This window comes from Amaranthus tricolor, chromosome 6 (assembly GCF_026212465.1).
Source record: "Amaranthus tricolor cultivar Red isolate AtriRed21 chromosome 6, ASM2621246v1, whole genome shotgun sequence".
Lineage (NCBI taxonomy): Eukaryota > Viridiplantae > Streptophyta > Magnoliopsida > Caryophyllales > Amaranthaceae > Amaranthus > Amaranthus tricolor.
Genome location: NC_080052.1, coordinates 8,640,370 through 8,665,865, shown reverse-complemented (window position 1 = coordinate 8,665,865; position 25,496 = coordinate 8,640,370). Strand labels below are relative to the sequence as shown.

The following is a 25,496-nucleotide window of genomic DNA, read 5'->3' as shown; positions in this document are numbered from 1 at the left end:
CAGCCAAGAAGCGAAATTATGGAAGAAAATTTTTGCTAAACATTTAGTATCTTTGTCATTATTAAATAAGGATGATATGCATTTCCACTAGAAATATTAGGAGATGGGGGATCAATTGCCAACATTAAAATCGGAGGTGTGGTAGACTATTCACTTTCTTGAGTTTGTGAAAATGAGAATGGGGAGCATATTGGTAAAGGAGCTATAGGAAATACTTTCACACCTATTTATAATGTATCGGTTTGCATTTTGCAACTATGAGCCGAGCACACTAAATCCAGCGGTCAAAACTAATAAATTAAGTGTTGGGATAAATGTTGTTATAACCATATCAAATAAAAGTGAAGTTCCTAAACAGTCACTAGTGGAAAAAAACGTATTTGCTGCTTATCATTTGCTGCGGTTTCTGTATATTCGCAGCAATAAATAGGAAAATGACTTAATAGAAAAAAAAAACAATTAATTGCTGCGGTTTTGTGATGTGACCGCAGCAAATACTCAGTACAATATTAATTGCTGCGGTTTTCCATGTGACCGCAGCAAATAACCCTTCAATTGCTGCGGTTTTGCTTGAACCGCAGCAAATATCACCTTCACAAATACTCTAATTGCTCCTTTTGGTAAAAGTTTCCAAGGGTGGCAAACTCATCTTTTCCATTACGCCAACTCCTTTCTTCGTCCCCCTCATTGTTTTCCATTGTTCTATCGAAGTCGCCATTATTGCTTCTGCTGCTTCTTCTTCTTCTCACTTTTGTTTTTGTATCGAAGATCTACCCTCCTCTTTTCAGGTAAACATTTATAATCATTTCAAATTCCAAATTTCTTCGCAACTTCATTAATTTAAAAATTCGCTTTTTTTTCTTTTTTTGTTGCATTTTATGAGAATTGTCGGTAGTTTGGTTGAGCAAAAAAATTGCGAAAGAGAAAATTATTGAATTCATCCATTTTGATGTTTCGATTCATGCTAATTGAATTATAGGAAAAATTATCCTGCATAATTCGAACTTTCACTGATTTTCCTACAATAATACGAACTTTCAATTAACCATGAATAATACGAACTTTGATACATATTTCCCGCTGGCATACCATTTTACCTGTTACCGGTAAACTTACTCATTCCTTTAAAAAAAAAAATTTTTGGTTGATAAAACTAAGTAAAGCAAACAGAAGCAGAGCAGTCATTCTCCCTCACGGAGCCATTCCTTGTTCAATAATAAGATAAGGAACCTTGAATTAAACAAACTGTGATACTTGAAACAAAAGTTTCCAGTTTTGCTGGATAGTTGCTGGAAGATGCATCTTACCTGTGGTTCAATATATTTAACCAAGGTTTTAGTTTTCAAGTTTGATGTTACTCATCATAAGTCTTACCTTTGGGTTATTTTTTAGCTAATAAATTGATGGGCTTCAGCAAATGCTAGAAAAGACTATATAGCAAGCTTAAAATAACGCGTGGCACTTTCTCTGCACATGATATAACAAGCATTAGCATTACTTCTTGGGGTCAGATTTGCTTGAATAATGCAATTTATGTGATATTTCTTATCACGTACTATTAATTACATGAAGAAAACTTTGTTAGAATATGTATCTGCAGTAATCTTAGAGATGATACTGTAGGATTTTATAAACGTTGAATCATCAGCATCTGAAAATGAACGCAAATGCATTCATGGCATTCTGGCTTCGTGGAGCCATCATGGTAAAACACAAACAAAGATTGTTTTGGCCATGCTTGTGAATAGTGGTACATATTAATTTGAATTGTTTCTTAGCACAAAGTTTTCTTCAAATCATTACAAAAGCCTATTTTATTTGGTTGAAGTGTCCAATTTGGGATGTCAATGATTACCCATCCATCCCAGGACCCTAACACACCCACAAGAAAGAAATAAAAAGGAAAATGAAAATGAAAGAACAAGGAAACACATGCAATGTGGTATGTTTCCAGATAACTTGTTTTTCCATCTTACAAATGATTTTTCCAAATGTTAAAAATCTTTCCTTCACTGCATACTATCTGAGTCCTCTCTATCTCCTTTTTTGTTTGCGTTCTTTGGGCTATGGTGGTGGCTAGCCGCAGAACTGACATATTTTTCGTTGGGCTGGCCAATGCGTGATGATGGAGAATTTTTCAACTCAATCTGTGAAGCTGTTAAGGTGAACTTTAAATCTTGTTGGATACATGCATTTCAATAAAATATGGACCACAAAGGTTTCAAATAATATCATGCTTAATAATTTCCCAATTTGTTTTTAAAAAAGAATTAAAGCCATTGATTCCTTGGCCATTATTGTATGAACTGTTAACATGGCTTGGTTAATTTACAAAATCTTTTTTGACTACTTGTAATTTAGCATGAACACCATGTTTACATAAAGGATTTCTTTTTGCAATTGATGTTCTAGATTGAGATGATGACGAAGGAGAATACATGTTAAATATCAAATTACTTTAGAGATTAAAATGAAAATGGAAAAAAAAATTTAGATGTTGGAAGAAGTAATTAAATTGGAAGAGCAAAGTGAGCAAAAGATGAAGAAGAGGCTACTGAAAAAAGGCTGTCTAAATATCCATTAAAATGATGAAGAAATGGGGAATTTACCGTTTCTCCAGGTAAAGAACCGGTCAGGTATGCCAACGGGAAATATGTATCTATCAAAGTTCGTATTATTCATGGTTAATTGAAAGTTCGTATTATTATAGGAAAATCAGTGAAAGTTCGTATTATTCAGAGTAATTTTTCCTGAATTATATCGGTCTCTTGATCATTTTGTCTTGATCAATTTTTCGCGCAATTAGTTTATGTATTAACTATTTACTGAGATGTTGCAATTTCGAAACCTAGGATCTAGTGATATTTGGAGAAATTGTGCTTATTTCCAGATTTGAAACTAATACTGCAAGTCTGCAATGCAAAGAATGGAAGTGGTTAGTAGAATTAATTGAGGTCAATCAATACAGGTGTGTTTTTTTATTCGTGAATTATTATGCTTCTTTTGAGTGTGTTTGATTTATGATATTGTGTAAAATGAATGTTTTCAGCTGACGAATTGTTGCTGGAAAAGAGAAAAATGGCGCTTATTTTATATATCATCATTGCATTGCCGTGTACGATTGGAGCGTTTGCCTCGCAATTTTTCACATATACCGTCATCTTGTAAATTACACTGAACCTACTTTCCAGAGATATATTGTCCGTGTCATTTTCATGGTTCCGGTAAGTGCAATATTTTTATTGGAGGCATTTCTATTTGTTTTGTGGTGTTAAAGTTGTTGTCTTATGATATTTGATTGTGATTGATTGTTCATAACTATTTTTTTACTTAAATAATTGTATTTATAGTCTTCTTAGGAAATGCTTCTTGACTGCCCAAAAGTGTACTTAACTACTTTTATTATGGTGGTGCATTGGTGTTAAGATGCTGTCATGATCCGGACACTTTGTTAGTGCTATGATTATTCGTAAGTGATCTAGGAAGTTGTTAATCATAGAAAATTTAGCTTGTCTATATGTCATTATGGAATAGTGGCAACTTAAATTTTAATTACTTCTACAGATTATGTTTGTAGTGTGACAACTTATTGAGAGGGTCTATATTATGATCTACACCTGGAATGGGGTTCTATGATTGATTTTCGTTCCTCTAAAGAACTTTGATTTATCATTTTCTCCATCAATATTAGAAATTTAATTTTGTGGAAGATACTTTCACTTAACAGGAAGTTGCGGGAAAAGTAAGTTAATTGTGCATTCAGTGTCGTCATTTGATATATGTTGTGAGTCTGTCAAGTTTCCATATTGGTGTACTTTCCTTATTATTGTCCTTCCGTATAAATTCCTTGTCATGTTTATTTTGTTGATGGAGATTCCCTTGATGTTGTTACGTTATGACTAGATGTATGTATCTTTTAGCATTTCATGTTAAGATGGACTACTAAAAAAAAAATGGTTGTGTTGGCCTTAGCATTACATATTAGATTTTTCCGCACAAGTATTTGCGAAATTTGATTGAGTGCACTCCATTTTGAATAATCAAATGTCCACTTGATTTTTCTAGTGCTTTTATTATCTTCAAATGCATCATGCTTATTTCTTTTTTATTATCTTTATTCTTATTCTCTAATTTCAACTTTCAAGCAATCCATTACCTGTTGAAACACTGTTTAGTTGTTTTGATGAATTTTACATATGAACTGACATTGTATGTCGAAATAATTAAAGTGTATGTGCTATGTTGCTTTATCTCTGCATTGTAGCATTAGTATTCATAATACTGTCCTCCATTCCATCGTCATTTTGTGTGCTGTTAATTTATATCATTGTAGTACAAGCCTAACATTATTGTCATACATTTATGCACAGGTTTATGCATTGATGTCTTTCTTGGCCTTCATAATGCGGGATAGAGCGATATATTTCAATTCTCTAAGAGAAATGTAAGTCAAAAGGATATTCTCTTTCTCTTTCACTTTCTGGTTTCTAGTTATGTTTTACTCTTTAGCTTATATGTTTTCTACATTCCTGCTCCTGTTAAGATGTGGCATGGCTAAGTTTTCTTTCTCAGATAACGAAAGATGCATTACTTATATCTCACTCCTAAAATATGTAGCGTAAGATTTTTTGACGACCAAAAGAATGTGACTGGAGAGTTTGAGACTTATAAGAATTTTATAAGACTTAATATGGATTACTTTTGTATAATATGAGTTTTTCACTTCACTATTAAAGACAGAAGAATGTAAATAGATTCAAAGTGCAAAGTTTTGGTTCTAGCCTTCTAGGGCAGAGTTACTTTTTATTTTGTTCAGTAAAGCAATTTTTTCATTCCACACTTGATCTTGCTTCATGTGCATCACTCTCCTTGGCACGATTAACTTTTATTTTCACATCACTCTCTTCCCTTAATTTTTGACACATCCTCTTTAATTACATTATGGAGGCTCTAATGCTAACAAAAGAATGTTTATTTGAAGGAGAAAAAGGGTTGATGAATTATGTGGATGTCTTTAAAGTATGTTGAATGACTAAAGTTAGATGATTGATGTAGGTAAACAGTTATTGTGTGTATGATAATAGACAATTTCTAAGTTACTTTATTATGTACAATGACCATTGACTCCAATAGTTACATAAGTAGTACATGTCTCCCGCCTTGTTTTATGAGCTAAACTTATTGTTTTTAACTCCTGATTCTAGCAAGTGGCATCTGCTATTTGCAGATGATATTGATGTGCTTTGTTTACTTCTTAACTTGGATTTCTGTGACTGCTCTTGTTACTTCCTGTCAACTGAATGTTTGTTTTGGGACACAATTATCTTCCTGTTGAAATTGACGTACACAACGTACTTTATATCATTGGATGGGTGAGTAATATGTTAGAAACTTTCTTTATATCGTTGCTGTAATTTTCATTGGGCATATTTTATCAAGAAGCTGTAAAATACACACTGCCATAGTTGTAGGAACAAGATACACACTGCCATAGTTGTAGGAACAGGAAAAAAAAATAATTGCTATTTGCGGTGGTCAGCCCCCAAAATCGCAGCAAATAAGTGGCATTTTTTGCTGCGGTTTAAAACCGCAACATTTAAATTAAGTCATTTGCTGCTATCACTATTGCTTGGGGCCAAAACCGCAGCAAATAATGGCCAAAAAACCGCAGCAAATGATGTTTTTTCCACTAGTGAGTGGTCCGACAGTTCGCCCTAGAAGATTGAAACAAATCTCAACTTAAATAAGGCGTATGTTCCCAAAGAAAGATTCTTATGTTGTTTTCTTATTGTTTTGGTAGGTCTTTTTCAATGCTGCATAAAGTTTGGGTAGACAAAAGATCAAGGTTTCTTTGTCACTAATTCTATATGACCTATGTCCACTACTTCTCTCGAATGTGTGAAGTGTAGGTATATGAAAATGTATACTATATTATCATACAAATGGTCGAAGATATGTTGAAATTGAGTCGGTTACTTGTGATTGTTTTAGAAAGATATGATGATTAGGGTCAATTGGTTGCATGTGTCCTTTCACTAGTGGAAAAAACGTATCTGTTGCGTGACATTTACTGCGGTTTTTAGCAAACGCACTATTAAATAGCGTATAAAAATTAGGATATGAGAAATAAAGATTAAATGCTGCGGTTTCTTGATGCCCGCAGCAAAAAAGTGGTTATATGCTGCGGTTTTATGTGGCCCGCAGCAAATAAGTGCTTACATGCTGTGGTTTTATATGGCCCGCAACAATTAAGTTCTCATAAATTAAACCCCGCCTTTTAGCGTTCCATTTTCATAAAACCTTATAGTACTGTTGCATAAACTCACGAAAACACAAACGGTTTCATCGTCTTCTTCCTTCAAGCTTCAAATTTTCTTCAAACCCACAAAATTTCATCATCTTCATCTTCATCTTGCTATTGTCTTCACACACGCCTTTAACTTGATGCTGTAATCATCTTGGTACTGTCTTCGTTTCATTTCTTTAAGGCTCCATTGTTTGCTTAAAAAACCCACGAAAAAAATTGCTTCTTCTTCACTGTCTTCATTCTTCTTCATTTGCTTTAAAACCCCACGAAAGAGGTCAAGGTATTTTGTTTGGTTTTTGTTTTTTGTTTCTTTTTTTTTTTGAGAAATGGTTACAATTACTAATTTTGTTTTTCTTGTTTCATTGTAGGTCACACTGTAGCTATTCTTCATCTAGATACACAAGGTAATTTCTTTTGATACTGATTTTCATTGTTTTTCAAATTTAAAGGGTTAAATGATGTTGTTTATTATCTATAGTTTAAATGTTATTTTATTTAGAATGTATTAGTTGTTAATATTACATTTGTCCAAGTTTATATTAATAGTATGTTAATTATTTTGTTTTATATGTATGAATATTAATATGAATGTTAATTAATTAGTTGTCCAAATTATGAATGTGATTTTATTTTTATTGTTTTTATATGATGTTAGTATTAGTTGTAGTATGAATGTTAATAATGGTTATTAGAATAAATATAATTTGGACAATTTAAAAAAAGTTGTATTATTATTAGGGCTAATTAGGGTTAAAACAACGTTGTTACTAGAATATACATAATTTTTGAACAATTTTTAGATTATGAAGGTTAATTATTATAAATTAGGGTTAAATAAATGATTATTACTTAATTTTGTGGTTAAATTAGGGTTAAGTATATATGTTAAAAGTTGTGTATTAATTTTATTTTGAATTAATTAATCACACTAATTAGGATGACAAAAGATCGTTCTTGGATGTATGGAAGCATTGAATTGTCAGAATTTATTGATGGCGTATTAGAATTTTGTAGCATTGCGGTTGAACATCAAGTTAGGACGGGAGTAGTTGGTTTTTATTGCCCATGTGTCACTTGCGGCAATGTATCAAAGGTAGATAGTGTTGATATCCTTAGGGAGCACATACTTCGACGTGGGTTTAGGCCTCAATATCATGTTTGGGTTTCGCATGGTGAGGAGGGAGTTTACAAAGAGAAAAGTGTTGTTGAGGACGTCAATAATGTGGCTGATGTCAATGAAGATGTAGTAGATCATGTTGATAGGTATGAGACAGATGAAGAGAATGTCGATGAGGATGTGGATCGTGTTGATGAGATGATGGAGGGAGTCGAGGATGAGTTAGGAAAACGTCCTCGTGTTTTTGACTTGTGGACAAAGGCTTCTCAAAAGCCTTTGTACCCTGGATGTACAAAGTTCACCAAACTAACAGCAGTGTTGACAACATTAAGTCGAAGTTCAATTGGAGTGACGCTAGTTTCACAATGTTATTAGAAGCATTAGGTGAGATGCTTCCTGAGGGAAATGAACTTCCAAAGTCAACTTATTATGCCAAAAAGCTCATGTGTCCTTTCGGCTTAGAGTACCAGAAGATTCATGCGTGTCCGAACGATTATGTGTTGTATCGGAATGAAAACGAGAACTTAGAAGAGTGTCCTAGGTGTGGGTTATCGCGCTACAAGCGTAAAGGGGCTCGGGATGCTAAAGGGCCCCCGGCTAAGGTATTGTGGTATCATTCAATAATACCTAGATTCAGGCGCTTGTTTTCTATAAAGAAAGATGCGTTAAATTTGAGGTGGCATACAGATAGGGTGAAGAAAGGTCACTTGCTCACACATCCATCTGATTCTTCAGAGTGGAAGAGTATTGATAGGTTGCATAAGACTTTTAGGGATGAGGTTCGTAATTTAAGGCTCGGACTGTGTACGGATGGAATGAACCCATTCAGCAATCTTAGTTCTCAACATAGTACTTGGCCGGTACTGTTAGTGATCTATAATTTGCCACCTTGGTTGTCTATGAAGCGTAAGTACATTATGCTTTCACTTCTTATCTCGGGTCCTAAACAACCTGGTAATGACATAGATGTATATCTTGCACCTCTCGTTGAGGAATTGAGAAAGATGTGGGATGAAGGCGTTTCCGTGTTTGATGCATATGCTAATGAGGAGTTCACCTTGCGTGTAATGCTTTTATGCACCGTTAATGATTTTCCGGCATATGGCAACTTATCAGGGTATAAGAACAAAGGGAAGAAAGCATGCCCAATATGTATCGATGACATGGAATCCACGTGGATTCCTAAGTGCAAACATGTATGCATGCACCATCGAAAGTTCCTCCCACGAGATCACAAATATCGTAAGAAGAAGAAGATGTTCAACGGGGAGGTTGAGGACCGTGTAGCTCGTCGACCGTTGACCGGTTAAAAGGTTTATGAACAGGTTAAGGGAGTTGAGACTGTATTTGGTAAAACAGGACAAGTGCAAGGGGGTGAAGACCGATTATGGAAAAGAGAATCAATCTTTTGGAAGCTTCCATATTGGAGAGATCTACATGTTAGGCATTAAATTTATAGAAATTTTATGTTATTTTAAAAATATTGTAGACTCAATTAGGAATGGGAACAACAACAAGAGGGGGGTGAATTGTTGTTGTTACTAGTTTAAGCGTTTTTGCCCTGTTTTTGCGGAATTGAATAAAATAAATAAAGCTTAAACTTAGAGCAAAATAATAAAAGAGACAAACGATTTTACGTGGAAACCTTCTAGGCCTAAATAGAAGAAAAAACCACGACCCCTCAGGATTTCTAAATTCTCCGCTATGTTTAAGGCAATTAGTTATAATCACAATAAACACCTTACTTCACTCGAAGCGAATCAACTAGGCCAACTTCTCTCTCAAATTGCTTCTCTCAAAGCAACAAACTTAGCTTTACTAAAAGCTAAACTCCACCCTAGCTTCACTAAAAGCTATCAAATTCCCCCTTAGACTTACCCAAGTCTAATTACAAATCTCTCTCAAAAACCCTTACAAAAAGGATAAAAAATTCTCTAAAAATAAAATCAATAAGTTGCACAAGAAAATATTGTGAGTTGATTGGCAATTTTAAAACAAAATATTTCTTGTAAATTTCCAAAAATAATCGCATGAAAATAACAAAGCTCATACGTTGGATGCTTAGGAACAGCCGAATTTAATTACTATTTATAAAAAATAAAATCCTTAACAAAATGGAATATCCCAACCATTATTCCCTTAACCTAAGAATAATGTGGATCCTATAATCCAAGTTTTCCTACGGTTAATCTTAAAATAGGCATTAAACTTGACCAATTCAAGCCCATGGTTATTTAGCAATAACCGTTGTTCCCATTTACTAATAATAGCTTCTGTTCCCTTAAGCAGCAGTTCCCTTGCACTAATTTTAGCTGCAGTCCCTGTTTCCAATTATAAATGCTGGAACTTTAGGCTAAAAATAGACACGGTTGAGCTTTCCAATAATAGAGATGGTTGCTTATTACTAATAATAGGAATAATAACCTATTTTCTAATATTAAGACCGGTTTAAAAAATATATATAATAGCTAAGACTTTTTCAACAGCAGTTGTTCCTATATTTAGCAAATCCAATATTTACTAAATATAGATCCTAAAATAATGCTAAGTAAATACGAAAAATTATTTTGGAAAACATTTTGCCAATTAACTTTAATAAATTATAATTGCAACACATTAACTTTATTTAATAAATCAACTAAAAATAATAATTAAATAGTAATCAGAATTTTCAGTGGACGTAGGCTGACTCCAGTTAGGAACAGTGTGCTGTCTCCATTTTCCAGTTTGGCTAGAACATCCAACTAGGGAACAGTAGACCTCATGTCTCCATTTTACATCCCAAGCAATATACTCTTCTAACATCTCTTGGATCCTTTTGACACGTACATTTCCATGAACCAAGCCATAAGTACTATCAACGATCATAATCACGACCGGATATCGACCTGCACATAATCTCTAAAAACATATTTGTTTAAATACAGTATAGTCATCATCAAAACTCAAGAGGTCCAACAATTATCTTGTCATTCTAATGAAATTGTGTAGTCATTATTTATTTTCATCGCTATTAAAAACTTTTACAAAAAATTAATCAACTATCTATTACACTTTTTCTAGAGTTAGATTACCAAATTACCTATTATATTGTTTTCCATTTACACTTGCACCTTCTGTATTAATTCTTGTAAGAATTGATCTATTACACTTTTTATGTATACGAAATTGTTCAAATTACTAACTTTGTTAGAAAATTTGTACTTCTTTTGATAATTATTAAGTTGCTGATCCCTTTCATTTCTGTGACAAATAATGGTGTACTTCTCACTATCTATAAAAACTTATTTTGATTGAGTGTAAATATTTAAGAGGTAAAAAAAACTCAAAGTAGGGAAATAAAGTAAATTAGATAGATGATTAAAGAAATTTTATTGTTAGAAAGGTGGTAAATTTGGCTAAAAAGTAATTAAAAATGAATATAATAACAATTAGTTCCCTCATTTTTTGTAGAAATTTACTCTAGGGGAGGGTCGGTGAATTCTTTTCAATTCTCCTTTTTATGAATCTTGTTGAGTTCACTCTGATTCTACCTCTTTTCAATTATTTCACTTACTACATTTGCATCTTTAATTACCTTTGTTCCATCAATTTGACTTTTTTACTCCCTTAAATATTTATACTCAATTCATTCTCTTGTCTAAAAGAAAATTTTTAACCTCACCCCATTAAAAATAGTTTGTTCTTTTGTTTTGTTTATCACAAACAAAAACTTAATATTTTGGGGTTGTGATATTTGCCAATCAAAACTAGCTCATGTATAACTGTTGAGTTAAGACTCGATTCCCATAAGATTAGTGATGGGTTTGATCACTTGATCATGCATGTTCTATTTTGCACTCTTGAGAGTGAAGATGAGAGTGTTGTAGGGTATGGACACATATATTTTGGGTCACTTAATCAAGTGATAAATGATGATGAGTTGGTATGCCTTAATGAAGGCAAGACACGAAACTTGGGAGCTCTTGAAGCCTGCTCGAGTGGTCGAGCCAAGCAAGAGCAGCAAGACAAAAGCTACTGGACTCTCGCTCGGGTGGTCGAGCAGCTAGGGATGCAAACGGGGCGGGGCGGGGCGGGTATTGGCGTTACCATCCCCATCCCCATCTGGTAAATCAATCCCCATCCCCATCCCCATCCCCGCGGCGGGTATAATTTTTTTCCCCGTCCCCGCCCCGATGGGTTTGTACCTAATACCATCCCCATCTGGGTATCCATCCCCGTCTAATACCCATTTTACCCGCCCCACCACCCGTCAAATCCCCGCTTAATACCCATCTGTGTCACATATTTATTTTCAAATCCCCATCTAATCATCACTTAATATCGCCTACCTCTACACAACTCGTAATGAATATAAACAAATTTTATTGAGAAAAAAGGATAAAAAATAGAAAAAACATGATTATAAACCTTACTCTAAAAAATATGATCTTAGACCTTAAAAGAAATATAAAAACGGGGTTTTTAAAGTTTTTAAAAAAATTTGAAAATAATTCAAGGTTTTCAGAAATTTGAAAAATAATTTAGGGTATTCCAATTCTCAAAATTTGTAAATTTCGTAAGGCGGGGCGGGGATGTGGCGGGTATCACCTAAAACCCATCCCCATCCCCATCCCCGCGGTGGGTATGAATTTTATACCCGTACCCGCCCCATGACCCATCAAACCGGGACCCATCCCCGCCCCGATGGGGCGGGGATGGGGCGGGTCTCCTATTAGACCCGCCCCGCCTGCATCCCTACGAGCAGCTGCTGCTCGAGTCGAGCAACGACCAGCTCCTCACAGTACGCGTTTCTGTTTTATGTCCGATTCTTTGTGGGCTTTAAGCCCTTTTGTCCTAGTTTATTCTAATGTATTTTATGACTATATAAGGAGTCTTAGAGCATTATTAGAGTAGATGTGAGAGCCTAATACCAAGAGATTACTAGGGTTTGAGCCAAGAGATTATTCTCCATTTGTATTAGGGTATTTGAAGGGGATTGACATCAAGGTTCAATCTTTTGCTTTGAGAGTGTGTTGTTGAAGATTGTAAGGTGAGTCATTAATGTATTCTTACTTATATTAATGATAAGACACTTACTTTGAGGGGGAGGTATCATTAGATACCTCATATATATTCTTGTGTTTTGCCATTGTTATTGCTTGCTCTGTTTTTGGTGTTTGTTTTGCACTTGTTTTTCTTATTGTTTCTTCACCATTGCATTAGCCCATTCACAACACTTACTTATCTCTATAGTATTGTATGGATAAAACATCAATAATACACTCTCCATTCCACACAAAATGGAACAATTACTTTTTTGACACTATTCACTTAGCACTCTTAATTTGTATTTTATTCTTAATATATAGATTAAAACATAGTTAAGTGAGATCTTGTTTGATTCATCTCAATGCAAAGATTATTAATATCCACTTTTTATAATATTTCGTTATGTATAATAACAAATATTAACTATTGAATAAGTGCATTGGATAACTTACAAAATATTCAAATTATAAGGCTATATATAAATTTGGATATGAATCCACTAAAAAATCAATAGATTTAGATCCTTGTCGAATTTGAGCCAATCTATGATATCTAGGGGTATACACGATTCGATTCGGTTTAGTCAGACACTAAAATTAGATCAAACTAAATATTTTAGTTTGAAAATTTTTTAGGCCTGACCAGACCACTACGGTCTAGTCTTGTCTAGTCTACATTTTTTGTTTTATATTTTTTTCAAATTAATTAGTTTATGCAAATAATTCGCATCTACAATCACCAAATATAATAATTTGTAATTCGTTGATTGAATCAACATCATTCAAGTATATATTACTATAAAAAATAATAATTTTCGATCATCGTACAATTTGAGGTCTCATTTTATCTGAAAAATAAAAAATCAGAACCAAACAATAAATTGTTTTTTAAAAAAAAAACCAAATTAGACTGTTAGACCATAAACCATACCAAATATAAAAATTACAGTTTGATCTAATTGGTCTATGATGATGTATTGATTTTGTGTATTTGTATATATTCAATTAATGTTCCGTATGTTAGTTTCTTGATCTGAGTCGGTGTTCCTTTTCCATATACTTCTTAAGACCTTTTACCCAAATGAACCTACAGATAACTTTAATTTTTGAAAAGATTAAGATTATTTAATAAAATTAGTAGTTAATAGAATGGAAAAAAAAAAAGAAGATAATTTGTGGACTAGGATATAGATGAGCTCGACATAATTAGTTGATTAGGACTTAGGTGATGTAGGGCCATATGTATAGTTGTCTAGGTTACAAACATAATGTTTGATTTAACGTTTGAAGGTGAAATGTCACAAAAGATAAAATGGTTTTTAAATGGAAATTTTGCTAAAACTAAAAGCCACAAGAAAAAAAAATATACCAAGAATATGCTTTTAATATAGTACAATATAATATAATATAACATTATATAATATATAATAATCAAGAACATAGTGATATTAGAGTGACCTAGATTGGAGGAATATTCTCTTTCTTATCTCCATTTTTTTGTTTTATTTGTAGTTTATAATTGTTGGAATGCCTATTGTTATAGCTAAAGTAATTATAGTTTAAAAGTAAATATAGTTTTAAAATTTTTCATTGTTTTAAGAAATCAGGTGAATTATAACTTTTGAAGAATTTGATGATCAAGGATTGAAGGCATGTGAATAAATGATCAAAAATGAGAAAATGTATCTAACATGTTGAAATTTGGCCAATAATAGTTTGTAACTTTAAACTTCTGGTATTAATTCGTTGAGACGAACTTTTATTTAGTTTTTATCTAACAGACTTTTACCTGTTGGTGACTTGAAAATTAAGTCATTTGGTAATATTGCGGTATACATGGCACTCTTTTCTAAAGTGGTTATACATGTGGCAGCACATGTAGCAGCCACGTAAGTGATCTGATGTTCAGAGCACCAACAAGTAAAAATTTGTTGGGTGAAAACTAAGTTCAAATTAAAGTTCATCCTAGCGAACACAATACTTGAGTTCGACCTGTTGAACTATTTTTTTTCAAAGTTCGATTTACTACATGTAATTTTTCCTAAAATAAAAGCTAATATTGATAATATTACATTTAGACGAATCAAACGAGATTCTATTTGACTATATTTTAACTTACTATATTTTAACTTATAGATAACAAATAAATACAAACTAATAGTAGTGGTGGATGGTCCACTAAACAGATGAGAAATTAATTACAATAGTCGAGACTATTATATTTGGAATTTAAATGCTTTTATGTAGTGTTTGTAAACAACTATTTCATTTCAAATTATAGATTTCAATTATGATATCATAAATGAAGAATTTGAGAATGACATGATTTGGGTTGTCATTCTCAAATTCTCAACTTTAACTACTCAAAAAATAATGGTGGAATTTAATTCAAATTCAAATTTGAAAATTTTTAATTTGCTAAACAATAAATTTTAGTCAATTCTAAATTTTCAAATAAAATCATCGTTACCAAACATAGTATTAATAAATTTTCTTTAAAAGGGAATGTCATTGGAACATAAAAGAATGGATTGAAACTAAACTAAGCTTATTAATATCGAGTTGAATTAAACTCTACTTATAGAGTAAAAAGGTATGATAATGAAAGTCATAAGCAAAACTAAATTAATTACGATTAAACTTATTAAAACTAAAAGGAAAACAAAAGTTGGTAAGGAAGCAATATACTTCACCGGGATTAATTGAGTTGTTATATTTTTTATTTTCACGCAATTAAATATATTATTTTGATTCTTAATATATTTAGTTATATAATTAAAAATAACATTCTACATAATTATGTTTTTTCTTATATTATCGAATAATATGTAAAGTATTACTAATTGATGAATAATATGTTCAAAAATGTTCATTTAACTTTGCTTATGCATGAAGATGACTTGCTCATCATGGCCCGATACAACCAACTAGGACGCACCCCACCAACTACCACAAGGCTACATTCACTTTTTTAATAAATGGCATGGCACGAAATGATACATAACTTAAATACAGGGCCGGCCCTGGGTAGGCGAGGAGTGTCGCTGCCTAGGGCCCGCGTTGTAATGGGGTCCATTTTACTAAACTCAATCGGTGTATAGCGGTTAATATTTTTCGGTGTGGATGAAGAAGCCATTTTTAAAGAGGAAGAAAGATGGAGGTTGAAGAAAGCAATCAAATTTCTTTTTTAATAATTTTACATTTAAATTGACAAAAATGCCCTTATAAAGACTTTAAAATTGCACATAAAAAGGCATGAGTAAAAAGTAAAAACTGAAGAAAAGTTAAAAGTAGTAGTGATGTGATTAGTCTTAGCTAAGATTAAGTTGATTGGATGCTTTGTTGAGCTCTTATTCACATTTTCGGTGCATATTATCTAATTGTGCACTTAATGTGATAATCATCTTATTTTTTTTCCATAATTTTAAAAGAGATAAGACACTTTTTATTTTTTAGTGCCTTTTACGGCCCAATATTAATCATACTCATTTCTAATAGCGTATATTATATGAGACGTGTTTATATACCAGCTCAATAGATGTTTTTTTTTGAAAAGAAATTAATTAAGTAAATGAAAAAAACTTTTTTCAGTATTTTTAAAACTAGATATTAGACCAGCTCATATTAAACTGTCTCACAATAAAACAGTCTTAATAAACAATTTGTCATAAAATAGTGTCACTATTAATCAATTTAATTAGGCTCAAATCATCAATTTTTGTTTTGTGAAATTTTATTAGGTTAATAAATCAAAACCATATAGTCATTAATTAATTGTAAAAATAAGAAAAGAATATATTTCAATTTTTGTCAGTGACACAATGTTAAGAGTACTAGAAAAGTATACCTTAAAATGTGATTGTACACTATAATTCATTTGATTTTTTCGGTTGAATTCACTTTTTATGAAATCCATTTTGTTGCATTTAATTTTTTTATTACAACTTACTTATACCTTTGACTATGTTTTCCCATTAGTTATTGTAACAAAAAAGTAATTTTTATGTGATAGATATATGAGAATTTCATTTTAGATTTTAGTTAATGTAGGCCCTTATTTAAAAAATTATTTAAGACCCAATAATTCTCAGAAACGACACTGTTTATATAGCATGGGCTCGATAGCACGATACACCGGGCCAACCAATTTATAACTACTTTTAGGGATTTAATTTTGATGTTTGTGTTGTGTTTAACAACACGACATGACATGGCATGCATAGCCCGTGTGCTTATGGTGTGTCATGGCCAACATATGAGATGTCGGCATGACATGGCACAACTTATGTTGTCTTGTTTTTAGGGACTATTGTTTGAAGATGGTTGATCCGCCACGATACTACTCGTTGTTGTTTGTGCTTGCCAAGGCGACCCGCCCGCCATGTATGACCAGCTTAAGCACATCTCACAGCAACAAGATACAATACGATACGAATCTCATATCTACATAGCTTTTAATCAATATATTTAGAAAAAGTACATTTAATATATTAAAAATTTCTAATGCGAAAGAAATAAAAAACATGTTGATTTTATTTAGTGGTAAAAAATTTGTTTTAAAAAATAAGTGAATTTTGATAAGAATAAGTTAATCATTTAAATTTAACAAAATTAAGACGAATTATATGTCATCATCGTCATGGCTTGTGGAGGGTTGAGATTCTTGGCCTGAGAATGACTTGCAAAAAAACTAAAGACAAAACAAGACAAGTAGTGAGAAAGACAAGTCAAGTCCAAGTATAAAGGCTAATAGCATAAACAAATAGAAACAACAAGTTACAAACAATAAATAAGGCAAAGATAACTACATATGGTTTCGGACACGAATTTTATGTCTCCAGCTAGTTTTTTCTCTAGTCAAGTCCCCAAATAGGTGCAACACGGTCGTGTCATTCCTAATTTACTCCTCGTGCGATTTCTTAAGCATAACACGATTTCTCTTTCCATCATTCGTAATGTGTTTTGAGCTTCTCACAGGTGTGTCGGTGGTCTTTCTTTACACATGTCCAAACTTTCTCAATCTACTTTAACACAAAGTTGCAAAAATAGATTCAACTTTAGCCTCTCTCTTTTAATACTTGGTTTCTCATATTATCTATCCTAGTGTTTCCACACTTTCATCTTAACGTTTGCATCTCTACTACTTTCATATTATACTCAAGTATATGTCCAATATAACAAAGCAGGTCACACTACAACTCAGTAGAATTTACGTTTTAATCTAGACAGAAAGCTCACATCACACAACATTTTAGTGGATGCTCTCCATTTTAAGTCATCCAACTTTGTATATAGTGCATTTTTATCTTCATTAATCTCCAATTACTTTAAAAACTTATCCTAAATATTTGAACTTGCTCATTTGTGTACAACATCCTCTCATATGGTCATTTTATGTTCTCTTACTTGTTCTTCCCCACTAAAGTTACATCATAAGAATTATATTTTAAAGTGACGTACTCACAATCTTTTTCAATCAAGAGTCAGCTTTCATTTCTTTAGCCTCACAGTGACTTCTTCATGTATTCCCTTTGAGTACAATATTGTCAGCGAATACCATCCACCAACGAACACTTTTACGAATAAAATTGGGCAACTCATCAAGTATTTAGTAAATAAAAAAGGGCTAAAAGGGCTTAAGGTCAATCCCTGATGCAAATTCATTTCTACCAATAAGGCCTTAGTTAACCTATTGGGTGATTGAATGCTAATCTTGACTTCATCATACATATCTTATATTACACAACTTCTTGTGAGAGACGGTCTCGTAGATCATTTCCAATTGGATCGTCCCAATATATATTTTTTAAAATATTGTAAGTAGGCACAAATAATGTAAGTAGACATTTAAGATATTGTGAGTAGGTATTAAAGATAAGGTAAGCAGGCATTAAGAATAGTGTAAGTAGACATTAAATTTTAATGGATTGGGCCTAAAAGACGTCTCTTAAAGATACGGTCTCTCAAGAGACTAGCAGCTTATATTGGTATTTCCTTAGCCTTAAAATTATCATATATAATGTTTCTTGTACGTTATCATTAAGTAAAATAAATAAAACCTTTTGGTCTACCCAAACTATACTGGGATAAATTTTTTTAATGAACAAAACGTATTTTACTAATCCAAATAAATATTTTATTGAAAAATACTTGATTAATTTTTTCACTTCTTAGCATTGCTATTTTTTACTGAATTAAAATCCTTTTTGTGAATCATGACTCCAATTTGGGTTAAAATTCTATTTATTCATAATTTATACGTTAAAATATAATTAGTAAAACTTGTTTCATTCATCTCAATATAAATTTTTGGAAAAATTGTATGTAATTGGTCCAACTTTGATGATGAATTGGTTATCAAGTCCAACTTTAAGCATTGTGTTTGTAGTCACCAACTTTAAAGTTAATTTTCATCCAATAGACTTTTATATGTTGGTGACATGAACATTAGGTCACTTGTTGACATAGTTGTACACATGGCCATTGCTTTGAAGTAGCGGTACATATGGTCGTACACATGGCCTTACACATAGCAAAATTTTTAATTTAATTTGAAAATTTATTATTTATATTTTATTTTAATTCAATTTAATTTATTTCTTCGTTCCTTTTTGTTTGTCCATTTTAATTTTTGCACGCATTTCAAGTCAAATTTTAAGTCTCAATATCTCTAAGTACGCATAATAAATATTTTAAAAATTAAATATTAAAAACTTTGTATCAAGACGAATCTAACAAGAATTTATATGAATATATTTTATCCTCGATATATACTTCAAAAATCTAACTTAAATTTTTATTTCATAAAGTGGAAAAACTTAAAATGGACAAATAAAAAGAACGGATGGAGTATCTACTTTGATTTATTTAATATAATATTTAATTATTTTAATTTATTTTAATACTCTCTCCATTTTTATTTGTTTTTCCCAATTTTATTTTTCTCAAAAGGAATTTCACAAATGTTTCTTCCATTATGAATCTTTCTATTATAGGACAACTTCATGGACAAAAATAACCATTAATTTAACATATTTTACTTAAAGAGTCTTATATATTTACATTTTTAAAACCTAAAAAATTAATTGATTCATATAGTACTCTTCCCCTGATCTTATATATTACACTCCTTTTTATGATTTCAAGCTACATTAATAAATATTTATTTCAATTAATAATAAATTTTAATAGAATATTATCCTTTATTAGTACTTTTCTTGGTTCCTCCCCATGTATAAGAATGTTTATTATGCTATTTGAAATCATAGTTATTAACTTAAATTTTATTTTTAATTTAGCCTAATTAACTTAAATTTTTTTACTCGTGCAAACAATGTTTTTTTAAAAAAAAAATAGACATTACAATCACCCTAATGAGGCGCTTAGGTTGAAAATCCGATCGAAATGAATACTCATACGCTGATTTTTCATACACACAAACTGTAGTGATGATATTTAACAACGTTTTTAGAGGTATTAGAAATCTTTTTCGAAAAACAGTCGTTGTGTCATCCTTATAGGGCACGTAGTTTGATAATATAAATTGAGTATTAATACGCCAAATTCTTTTTACAAGCAAAGCGAGAAAATATTTAATTATGTCGCTTTTACTTTTTACCGAGGCTAGTAATTTAAATGTAATTTGAAAAAAAGAACAATATGATCATTCTTATGAGACTTTTATTTTGATAATTCAATCAAAATGAGTATTCATATGTCAATATGAAAACTCCTAAACTAATTTTTTACAAAAACGAATGTTGTAATTATCCTTATGAGTCGACTAGTTTGCAAATCCGATTGTTATGACTCATACACTAATCATCTCAATGTAAATCGAGAAGATATAACATTGTTTTCTAAGAATTCTTTTTTGATGAAGAGAAATTCCAATCACTCTTATAGGGCACGTAATTTGAAATTTTGATTGAAATGAGGATTCATACACTAATTTTCCCACACGCAAATCGAAAAGGTAATTAACATTATTGTTACCAATTATAACAACTTTTTCTTTTTAAATAAGTAACTTAAAAATAAATTTAAAATATAAAACAAAATTTAATTTAAAATAAATAAGCATATAAATTTAAATTAAATAAGAAATAAAAAAACAAAGATGGCTTGGGAGGGAAAGGGATTCTAATTTTTTATAAAGCATACTCTACATGGTAGCAACAAACTTTTGCGAAAGGCTAGTGGTAGCAAATTTTTTTAAAAAAAATTCCACAAAATAGCATTGTACTTTTGGAATTTCACAACTTAACGTATAATCTAACCTTTTTTGGGCATTAATGTTACGGCCACTTAAATTTCAAAATTACAAAGCTATTTTGTGGAATTTTAAGAAAAGAAGGTTAATATATTTTAATGAAAGAAGGTTACTGTATTTTAAAGAAAGAAGACAAGGGTAAAAACGAAATTCACAACTTAATGTATAATCTAACGTTTTATAGGCATTAATGTTACGACAACTTAAATTCCAAAAGTACAATGCTATTTTGTGGAACTTTTTTAGATTTGCTACCACTGGCCTTTCGTGGCTACTCTACATGGTAGTAACAAACTTTTTCGGAAGGCTAATGGGAGCAAATTTTTAAAAAAATTCCACAAAATAGCATTGTACTTTTGGAATTTCACAACTTAACGTATAATCTAACGTTTTTTGGGCATTAATGTTACTGCCACTTAAATTTCAAAATTACAAAGCTATTTTGTGGAATTTTAAGGAAAGAAGGTTATTGTATTTTAAAGAAAGAAGACAAGGGTAAAAACGAAATTCACAACTTAATGTATAATCTAACGTTTCATAGGCATTAATGTTACGACAACTTAAATTCCAAAAGTACAATGCTATTTTGTGGAACTTTTTAAGATTCGCTACCACTGGCCTTTCGTGGCTACTCTACATGGTAGCAACAAACTTTTGCGGAAGGCTAGTGGGAGCAAATTTTAAAAAATTCCACAAAATAGCATTGTACTTTTGGAATTTCACAACTTAACGTATAATCTATTTTGTGCATTAATGTTACATTACAGCCACTTAAATTTCAAAATTACAAAGCTATTTTGTGGAATTATAAGGAAAGAAGGTTACCGTATTTTAAAGAAAGAAGACAAGGGTAAAAACGAAATTCACAACTTAATGTATAATCTAACATTTTATAGACATTAATGTTACGACAACTTAAATTCCAAAAGTACAATGCTATTTTATGGAACTTTTTAAGATTCGCTACCACTGGCCTTTCTTGGCTACTCTACATGGTAGCAACAAACTTTTGCGAAAAGCTAGTGGGAGCAAATTTTTTAAAAAATTCCACAAAATAGCATTGTACTTTTGGAATTTCACAACTTAACGTATAATCTAACATTTTTTGGGCATTAATGTTACGGCCACTTAATTTCCAAAATTACAATGCTATTTTGTGGAATTTTAAGGAAAGAAGGTTACTTTATTTTAAAGAAAGAAAACAAGGGTAAAAACGAAATTCACAACTTAATGTATAATCTAACATTTTATAGGCATTAATCTAACATTTTATAGGCATTAATGTTACGACAACTTAAATTCCAAAAGTACAATATATAATCTAACGTTTTATAGGCATTAATCTAACGTTTTAAGATTCGTGGCTACCATGTAGAATATCCATTTTTTATAATAATCTTTTGACTTAAAAGAAAAATTACCCAGAATAATTCAACCTTTTAATTTGATTAAACATGAATAATCCAAACTATAGGGGTGCTTGCTAAGAATTGCTAATGTAACCTCTTACCTACATAACAAGTCATTTTGGATAAAAAAAATAAAAAAGTTATTACAAAATTAAATTATAAAATAATTAAAACATAAAAATTTTTTTTAAGAGAATTCAAGTAAGATTTTTTTTATTTAAACTTTTAATTTTTAGTAATTTTGATTTTTTATTTTTTTTCCTTTTATGTAGAATTTATCTGCAAAAACCATTTACCATTTGGGTAACTATGTTCCTAGGAAAGTAACCGTAAAACTGAGACTATTAATGCTTAATCAAAATTTGGGATTATTGTATGAAAATCAATAAAAGTTGAATTGTTCTGGTTAATTCTTCCTAATTAAACATATGGAAAAAAAGTCGTTTAATAGGTAACCGGTAAAAAAGTCTGCCGGATGAAAGTAATTTCAAAGCTCATCACGGCGCACACAATACTTGAAGTTAATCCGTTGAAGTTTTTTTCATTTTTTTTTACCAAAGTTGGATCTGTTACATGCAATTTTTTTCTATATTTTATTAACATCAACTTTTGTAATTTTTCATTATCCATAATTTCACATCTTACGCTTAAGTTAGTGCATCAACAAGAGTGCAAAATTCAATGGGAATATGAAAAAGTAAACTATTTAATTGTAAGATCGTAAAACTATGTTCAATTCAATTAAAACAAATTTTGTTTAGTTAAAAAAAATTATTCCGATATGAAAGATAATGTTGTTTGAGTTAAATCCCAAAACCTAAATACTTGATTGAACGTTTCTACTAAATCATAGAAGTATAGTTTTTTTCTTAGAGGGTATGCTGAGAAAAAGAAGAATTATGTGAAAATAGAACATAAAACCTTACCGGTGAAAAATTGTAATTGCTCCAACTAATCTGACAAAACCTGATACTAATATGGTTTTGAAAGGTACATAAAACTTTTCATCCAAGTTAGATAAACCATAGGAGCTAGTTAGGAGTTATAAAAAAACTATGATGATATTAAAATTGTTAGAGTAAAAACATAGGAGTTTAATTTATTAATGTCAAGTAATTAAGCTTTGAGAATTCGAAATTATCATATCTTTGTCAAACCTATCAACTAAATAAAAGCATTAAATTCCTCTTCATTGCAAAGTGCAAGCTAATTACTTCTATTATGTGTAAACTTGATCATAGTAAGAGTTTATGTCATTTTCTTGGCAATATTATAATTTTCTTTTATTTTCTTTTTGACACAAAAAGAAGGTATTTGGTATGAATTTTTACGTTCTTCGTATAGCATATTATCTTAATGTCTTCTATACTTTACAACAATTACATTGAAAGTGACCTGTTGAAACACTCGGGTGGTAAGGTTGCTGGGTGACTGGCTCGGTCACTTTTGATCGTCTTAATTTGTCGAGTTTAGATCTAATTCGAATCCATCTAATGGAACAAAGATTTATATATATATATATATATATATATATATATATATATATATATATATATATATATAAAATGAGAAAAATTTTTGTTTGGTTACTATATATACAAAAGAGGATACTATGCTATAAATTAAAAACATTTTAAAAATTATTTTATAGTTACCTTTCTGTGTAACATAGTTACTTTTACAATTATGAGTTTTTACCTCAATCGTGACCATAGATTTTTTTTTTATTTTAGTGAAATCAATAGTGTATAGTCCTTCTTACCCTTTTCATTTTCAACCCCTTCTTAATGGATCTCTCCCCATATATATATATATATATATATATATATATATATATATATATGTATAAATGTAATTTTATTTTAAAGAAAATACTTTCTTTAAAACAGACCAATATGCCTACTTAAAGGCTATAATAACGAAATATTTACTCAAAATATCAAAATAATTTGAAATATGATGGGTGATTTTTAGTCGGGTGAAAATAATTATGTAAAACTGAAAACGATTCAAAATGATCGTGTTTAGATTTCAATCAGCTTTGACCCCATACTTTCAAGTACTCTTTTAGTCGGGTGATTTTAAATTTTGACTCACCAACGTACGATGGACCAAAGATAATTTTGAATCGGACAAAATTTTAATAGTTCCACATTAATACATTCAATGGATAAGGGAGAATTAAACTTTGTATGAATTAAATATGAAAGTGCAAATTTAAGATTCATAGTTTAGTTCGTCTTATCCATTGAGTGTAAATTTGTAGTACATGTCAGCAAATTAATATTCTTGTTATAGACCTTAAATTAATATAAGTAGTATAAAAAGGATACGCTACATTCTCCTTTATTTGAATTCCAACCTAAATTTCACTATACCTAATTTGGTAGAATTACAATTTAGGAACGTTTATGTGTTGAAGGAAAAATAACTTGTAAATATCAACTAGCTTGAACGGAAATATGTTAACATGGTATGCATAACTCCTTTTATGGGTATACGGCAGACTAAGAGAAAGAGAAAAAATTAGTGTAGATCGAACTCAGCTTCCTCTTGGCGAGAATTGTATATATTTAGTGGCGAATTTAGAGTTCAGAGTCTCGGAGAATATCAACTAATGAACAAAATTTTGGAGTCCTATAATCCCAAAAAAAGAAAAAACTTAAATAACCTTATTGACGTGATCAATACTCGTAAGTTTGATTCAAACTTAGACCTTATTCTCTATGATTGAAAATAATTGAATATAATGAATTGGATTAAACTGAATGAATAGTAAAACACGAGAATAAAAGTTATGATCTAAATCAAATAAAATTGAATCGACTTAAATTTAGTCAAATTGAAAATAATAGTATTAAAAAATAAACCCTTACTAATTTTTTTTTTATAATAATTTTGATAATATTCTCTATATATAAAATATTTTTTTGAATTAAGTTGTATAGTAAAATTGAGCCTAAAAGCAACATCATATTTAAGAAATATCCTCTTAGTATTTTATTTATGTATTTCTGTAAAAGAACTCACTTTTGCAATATGTAATTTTAACCAAAAAACATCATCATCCTCAAAATCCCGCTCGAGAGTAGGGTCTGGGTGAGAAAAGTTGACGGACAATCTATCCCCGTACTTCCTTCACAGGGAGAATTAGAGGAAAGCGATCGATTTTACCCCAAACAGAAGAAACCCTGTATAAGAAGATATGAGTGGCAATGTTTTCTCGAGATAACACCTACTTGCAGAGAAAAACTAGGTCTACATAAAATAACATAACAATAAAATACAAATAAAAGATAAAAGATAGATAAAATAAATGTCACGATGAGAGAAAAAAAGAAACAAAAACGGAGTGGGTAAG

General features: G+C 30.9%; 1 long non-coding RNA gene across 11 annotated transcripts; it reads left to right on the top strand.

Annotated features, from left to right (window-relative positions):
* Positions 1-1,636: 1,636 nt before the first annotated feature.
* On the top strand, positions 1,637-14,155 carry LOC130815994 (uncharacterized). 11 transcript variants are annotated; one of them, XR_009042677.1, is made up of 7 exons: positions 1,637-2,163; positions 2,413-2,968; positions 3,050-3,224; positions 4,371-4,444; positions 5,801-5,845; positions 6,676-6,711; positions 14,062-14,155. It is a non-coding gene; the product is annotated as an uncharacterized LOC130815994 (long non-coding RNA). The 11 variants fall into 11 exon arrangements; XR_009042672.1 differs by having other exon boundaries at positions 5,801-5,909; positions 14,062-14,094; XR_009042675.1 differs by lacking the exon at positions 5,801-5,845 and having other exon boundaries at positions 14,062-14,135.
* The last annotated feature ends 11,341 nt before the right edge of the window (positions 14,156-25,496 follow it).